This window comes from Chrysochloris asiatica, unplaced genomic scaffold, assembly GCF_000296735.1.
Source record: "Chrysochloris asiatica unplaced genomic scaffold, ChrAsi1.0 scaffold00034, whole genome shotgun sequence".
Lineage (NCBI taxonomy): Eukaryota > Metazoa > Chordata > Mammalia > Afrosoricida > Chrysochloridae > Chrysochloris > Chrysochloris asiatica.
The window spans coordinates 14,513,723-14,521,269 of record NW_006408552.1 but is presented as its reverse complement, the minus strand read 5'-3'; the positions used below and the strand labels follow the sequence as shown (position 1 = coordinate 14,521,269).

General features: G+C 39.5%; 1 pseudogene; it reads left to right on the top strand.

The window, feature by feature from the left end:
* Positions 1-3,668: 3,668 nt before the first annotated feature.
* On the top strand, positions 3,669-5,779 carry LOC102814397 (annotated as a pseudogene).
* The last annotated feature ends 1,768 nt before the right edge of the window (positions 5,780-7,547 follow it).

Here is a 7,547-nt window from a genome sequence, read left to right as displayed (position 1 = left end):
ATGTCAGGAGTTTTTAGTTTATTTAGCAAAGAATTATGTTGTTGTTAAGTGCTGTCAAGTTGGTTCTTACTCATAGGAAACAATTATGTTGTTGTTGATAAGTGCTGTTGAGTTAGTTTTGACTCATAGCAACGCTGTGTAGGGTTTCCAAGGAGCAGCTGGTGAGCTTGAACCACAGACCTTGCGATTCAAATGAACCTTGCAGTCTAGTGCATTAACCCACAGCGCCACACCTGGACTTACGGTTTCTACTAACTACCAGACATTGTTCTAGGCAACAGAAACATTAGCTTATTCAACTTCCCAATAACCTTATTGTATAAGGTCAGTTCCAAATGATAGTGACCCTGTATATAGTTTCCAAGGATATAAATCATTATGGTGGCAGAAAGCATCATCTTTCTCCCACGGAACAGCTGGTTGTTTCGAGCTACTGACCTTGATGTTAGCAGTCAGACTCACAACCACTATGCTACCAAAGTGCCTTGTTTTTAGTTATCTAGTGCTGCTATATAGCAATACCACAATGGATGACTTTAAAAAACAGAAATTTATACTCTTATGGTATTTTAATGTTGTTAAGTACTGTCGAGTTGGTTCTGACTCATAGCGACCCTGTGTAGGGTTTCTAAGTAGTGGCTGATAAGTTTGAACCACCAATCTTGTGGTTAACAGTCCAGTACTTAACCTACAACAATCACACCAGGATTCTCACAGTTTAGCAGACTAGAAGTCCAAATACAGAGTGCAGGCACTAGGGAAAGGCTTTCTCTCTGTATCTGCTCTGGGAAAGGTCCTGGTTTCCTTTCAGCATCTGTCCTTTGATTTCTTGACTGCTGCTTCCATGAGTATTGATAGTTGATCCAAGAAGAATGAAGTCCTTGACAACTTCAATCTTTTCTCCATTGATAAGAATGTTGTTTATTGGTCCAATGGTGATGATTTGTTTTCTTTACATTGAGATGTAATCCATACCGTAGGCTGTGCTCTTTGATTTTCATCAGTAAATATTTTAAGTCCTCTTCACTCTCCGCAAGCAAGGTATCATCTGCATAGCACAGATTGTTAATAAGTCTTCTTCCAATCCTGATGCCACATTTTTCTTCATATAACACAGTTTCTCAGATTATTTGCTCAGCATACAGCTTGAATAAGTATGGTGAAAGAATATAACCCTGTCGCACACCTTTCTTGTTTTTAAACCATTCAGTGTTCCTATGTTCTGTTCGAACAACAGCTTCTTGGTCCAAGTACAGATTCCTCATGAACACAATTAAATGTTCCAGAATACTCATACTTTGCAATGTTGTCCATAGCTTGTCATGAACCACACAATCAAAAACCTTTGCATAGTCAATAAACTACAGGTAAACATCGTTCTGATATTCTCTGCTTTCAGTCAAGATCCATCAGACATCAGCAATGATATCCCTCGTTCGATGGCCTCTTCAGAATCCGGTTTGAACCTCTGGAAGTTCTCTGTCAATGTACGATTGTAGTCATTTCTGTATTACCTTTAGCAAAATTTTACTCACATGGGAAATCAAAGAGATTGTACAATGATTCTGCATTCCATTGGGTCACCTCTGTTTGGAATGGGCACAAATATGGATCTCGTCCAATCAGTTGGCAAGACAGCTGTCTTCCAAATTTCTTGGCCCAGATGAGTGAGTGCCTCCTGTGCCGCCTCACTTTCTTGAAAGATTTTAATTTTTATTCCATCAATTCCTGGTGCCTTGTTCTTTACAAATTCCTTCAAGGCACCTTGGACTTTCTCCTTCAGTATCATTGGCTCTTGATCATATGCTACCCCCTTGAAATGGTTGAACATTAACCATTTCCTTTTGGTACAGTGACTCTGTGTATTCCTTCCATTTTCTCTTGATGCTTTCTGCATCATTCAATACTTTGCCCAGAGAACCTTTCAATAACAAAAGTTGAGGCTTGAATTTTTTCTTCAGTTCCCCTAGCTTGAGAAATGCTGAGTGTGTTCTTCCTTTTTGGTTTTCTGATTCCAGATCTTTGCACATTTTGTTGTAATATTTGGCTTTATCTTCTTAAGCTGATCTTTGAAATTTTCTGTTCAGCTCTTGAACCTCCTTGTTTCTTCCATTTGCTTTAGCATTTCTACACTGGAGAGCAAGTTTCAGTGTCTTCTCTGACATCCATTTTGACCTTTTCCTTCTTTATTGTCTTCTCAATGACTTTTTGCTTTCTTCCTGGATGATGTTCTTGATGTCATCCCACAACTCTTCTGGTCCTCAGTCTTTAGTGTTTAATATATCAAATTTGTTTTTCAGATGATCTCTAAATTCAGGTCACCTTTTGACTCTTGTGGACTTGTTTTCATTTTCTTAAACTTCAGTTTGAATTTGCATATGAGTAATTGAGGGTCTGTTCCACAGTCTGCCTCTGGCTTTGTTTTGACTGATGATATGGAGCTTTTCCATCATCTCTTTCTGCAGATATAGTCAATTTGATTTCTATGTATTCCATCTGGTGAGGTCCAGGTGTATAGTCGTATCTTATGCTGTCTAAAGAAGGTATTTGAAATGAACAAATCATTGGTTTTGCAGAATTCTATCGTGCATTCTCCAGCATCATTTCTATCACCATGGCCATATTTTCCAACTACTGATCCTTCTTCTTTGCTCCCAACCTTTGCATTCCAATCACCAGTAATGATCAATACATCTTAATTGGATGTTTGATCAATTTCAGATTGAAGAAATTGGTAGTATTCTTCTATTTCATCCTCACTGGCTTTAGTGGTTGGAGTGTAAAATTGATTAATAGTGGTATTAACTGGGCTTTCCTGTAGGCACATGGATATTATCCTATCACAGACAGCATTTTACCTCATGACTAATCTGGATATGTTCTTTTTGAAAATGAATGCAACACCATTCCTCTTCAATTTGTCATTCCCACCATAGTAAACCATGTGGTCATCAGATTCAAAATGGCCAATACTAGTCCATTTCAGCCCACTAATGCCTAAGATACCAATGTTTATGTGTTCCATTTTATTTTTTTGACAACTTCCAATTTTCCCAGATTCATAGTTTGTACATTCCATATTCTGATTTTCAGTGGATGTTTACAGCTGTTTCTCTTCATTTTAAGTTGTACCCCATCAGCAAATAAAGGTCCTGCGGGCTTTTCCCCCACGGGCTTTACTCCATTCACATCATCATGGTCAAGTCTACTTTGAGGAGGCAGCTCTTCCCCAGTCGCATTTTGATACCTTCCAATCTGAGGGGCTCATTTTCCAGCATTATATCTGACAGTGTTTCTCTACTATTCATAAGGTTTTTAGTGACTAAATATTCGGAATTAGTTCATCACTCTTTCTTCCTAGTCTGTCTTCATCTAGAAGCTCATCTGAAACCTATCCACCATGGGTAACCCTGCTGGTATTTATAACACCAGTGCCATAGTTTTCAGAATCACAGCAACTCACAAGCCACCACAGTACGACAAACTTGATGGTACTACTTATCAAAAAGCATCATTTTCAAGGATGCCTTGAAAAATCCCCAAATATTTGAAAACTTAATAACATACACATAAAAAACTATGAGTCAGAAAGAAATCAAGCTCATTTTGCTGGCAGCAGCCTTGCAGTCTTCTTTTCTTCATTTATTTGGGACCTCCACTGAGCAATCATGTCTAAGGGACCTGCAGTTGGCAGTGATCTTGGCACCACCGGGCAGTGTTTCATTCTTTTGGCATAGGGTTGCTATGAGTCGGTATCAACCGGATGGCACCAAACAACAACAACAACTCCTGTGTGGGTGTCTTCTAGTACGGGAAAGTGAAGATCATTGCAAATGATCAGGCCATCCCAACCACTCCAAGCGACATCACTTTTACTGACACTGATTGATTGGTGATGCCACAAAGAATCAAGTTGCCATGAATCCCATTAACATTGTTTTTGATGCTAAACATTTGATTGAAAGACGATTTGATGATGTTGTTGTTCAGTCTGATATGAAGTATTGGCCATTTATGGTGGTGATTGATGCAGGTAGGCCCAAGGTCCAAGTAGAATGTAAGAGAGAGACCAAACGTTTCTATCCAGAGGAAGTGTCCTCTAGGGTTCTAACAAAGATGAAGGCAATTGCAGAAGCCTACCTTGGAAAGACTGTTACCAATGTGGTTGTCACTGTACCAGCCTACTTTAATGACTCCTAGCATCAGGCCACCAAAGATGCTGGAACCATTGGTGGTCTCAATGTACTCAGGATCATATATGAGCCAACTGCTGCTGCTATTGCCTATGGCTTACACAAAAAGGTTGGTGCTGAAAGAAATGTGCTGATCTTTGACTTAGGGGAGGCACTTTTGAATGTGTCAATCTTCTCACTATTGAAGATGGAATCTTTCAGATCAAATCCACAGCTGGAGACACCCATTTAGGTGGAGAAGACTTTGACAACCAAATGTTCAACCATTTTATTGCTGAGTTTAAGTGCAAGCATAAGAAGGACATTAGTGAGAATAAGAGGGCTGTTCGTCGCCTCCGCAATGCTTGTGATCATGCAAAGTGCACTCTCTTTCTAGCACGCAGGCCAGTATTGAGATTGATTCTCTGTATGAAGGTATTGACTTCTATACTTCCATTGCTCAGGCCAGATTTGAAGAATTGAATGCTGACCTATTCCATGGCACCCTGGATCCTATGGAGAAAGCCCTTAGGGATGTCAAGCTAGACAAGTCACAGATCCATGACATTGTCCTGGTGGGTGGCTCTACTTGCATTCCAAAGATTCAGAAACGACTTTAGGATTTCTTCAATGGCAAAGAATTGAACAAGAGTGAATTGCAAGGTTGGTGGTTCAAGCTCACCAGTTGCTCCTTGGAAACCCTATATAGGGTCACTATGGGTCAGAATCGACTTAACAGCAACAACATCAACCCTGATGAGGCTGTTCTTTATGGTGCAGCTGTCCAGGCAGCCATCTTATCTGGAGACAAGTCTGAAAATGTTTAAGATTTGTTGCCTCTGGATGTCACACCTTTTCCCCTTGGTATTGAAACTGCTGGTGGAGTGAGTCATGACTGTCCTCATCAAGCGAAATACTACCATACCTACCAAGCAGACACAGACCTTCACAACCTACTCTGACAACCAGCCAGGGGCACTCATTCAGGTTTATGAAGGTGAACATGCCATGACCAAGGATAGCAACCTTCATGGCAAATTGGAATTTACTGGCATATCTCCTGCACTCCGTGATGTTCCTCAGCATTAAGTCACTTTTGATATTGATGCCAATGGCATCATCAGTGTTTCTGCTGTGGATAAGAGTACTGGGAAAGAGAACAAGATAACCATCACTAACGACAAGGGCCGCTTGAGTAAAGAAGAAATTGAATAGATGGTTCAGGAAGCTGAAAAGCACAAAGTTGAAAATGAGAAACAGCAGGATAAGATGTCCTCTAAAAATTCACTTGAATCCTATGCATTTAATATGAAAGCAACAGTTAAAGATGAAAAAACTTCGAGGCAAGATCAATGATGAAGACAAATGGAAGATTCTTGATAAATGTAATGAAATTATCCACTGGGCTTGATAAGAATGAGACTGCAGAGAAAGAAGAGTGTGACCATCAACAGAAAGAACTGGAGAAAATCTGCAATGCCATCATTACCAAGGTATACCAGAGTGCAGGAGACATGCCTGGAGGAATGACTGGGGGCTTCCTTGGTGGTAGAGCTCCTCCATCTGGTGGTGCCTCTTCTGGACCCACCATTAAGGAGGTCAATTAATCAGTATTTTCCACAGCAAAACATTGAGAGACCCAAATTTGTAGCACATTCAATAGCAGTTTTAAAAAGTAAAACTGCTATACTAAATTTCTGGGCATTCTCAATACTTGAATAGAGTTATGAGCATAGAGAAAGAAATTAACATAGCACTTTATTAGCACTACATTGTAAGTGGAAAATGCAATGTCTTAAATAGAGTTGTATTTAAAATTGGCAGCATAAAAAAAAAGATATCAATAAGGAAATTAGTAAGTATTTTGAATTAAATAAAAACACAACCTGCCAAATTCTGTGGGATGCTGCAAAAGCAATGTTTAGTGCAGAGGCTGCTAAACATTTCTTGTAAAGGAGTAGGTAGCAAATATACTAAATTTAGGCCAACAGGCAAATTTTAAGATATCATGTATTTATTTAATGCAAGATAAAATAATTTTTAAAAAATATTTTGTTGGAGAAATTAAAAATATGTTGTTGTAGTATGCCATCAAGTCAATTCTGACTCATAGCAACCCTCCCTGTATAGGGTTTCTGAGGCTGTGAATATGTGAGCAGAAAGCCTTATATTTCTCCCTCAGAGTGGCTGGTAATTATAAAAATGATATTTTCTTGATAATACATGTCAACAAATGAGGAAACTGGCATTCCTTTGTGGAAGGGATAACATTACACTCAATTGAGATTCAAAGCTAGTGTTCCCTTATGTGTTGTGGTGAATCACTTGAAAAGGCCCTTCTAGCTACAGTCTCTTACTTTGTGATGTTTTGTAATTCCTAATCTTTATGCCTGTGGTTATGGGCCTATTTTGGAGTGAGTTTCGCATTATGTTAATAAGATAGGATTAGGGTGGGATGCATCTTGAATTGCCACATTACTAGAGACTGTGACTCAAATCACCACTTTAGTTTCCTCAAAATTTTTTTATATTTCAGTATATTCAATATATAAAAATACCTGGCAAAGTTTGCTCTCTTGCTCCAGATCCAGTATCTGGTTCATCGTTGTCTGACCTCTGGTTCTTGGGACTTCAGCCAGCAGTCTATCATCAGAACTGACTTGCAGCCTGTTTTGTGGCCTCTGAAGCTATGTGGGTAAGGAGAGGCCTCCAGACTTATTCTTGACCAACAGATTTGGGATTTGCCAGCCTCCATGACCTCACAACCATGTGAGTCATTTCTCTGACACCACTGCAACAAGCAGCCTATCATGACCCGATCAGTCAACTTTTGCTGCCCTATGAGCCAGCAACCTGATTTCTGACTTGTCAAGGTGGGATTCCACCACTCGTCTGTCAGTTTATCATATTGTGGTGGCTTGTGAGTTGTTGTGATTCTGAAAGCTATGCCACTGGTATTTTAAATACCAGCAGGGTCACCCATGGTGGATAAGTTTCAGATGAACTTCCAGATGAAGACAGACTAGGAAGAAGAAGTGATGAACTACTTGTGAATATTTAGTAACTGAAAACCTTATGAATAGCAGAGAAACACTGTCAGATATAGTACCAAAAAATGAGCCCCTCAGGTTGGAAGGCACTCAAAATATGACCAGGGAAGAGCTGCCTCCTCAAAGTAGACTTGACTGTGATGACACGAATGGAGTAAAACGTGTGAGAGAACAGCCCACTGTACCTTCATTTGCTGATGGGCCACAACTCAAAATGAAGAGAAACAGCTGTAAACATTCATTGAAAATTGGAACATAGAATGTATGAAGTATGAATCTAGGAAAATTGGAAGTTGTCAAAAATGAAATGGAACACATAAACATC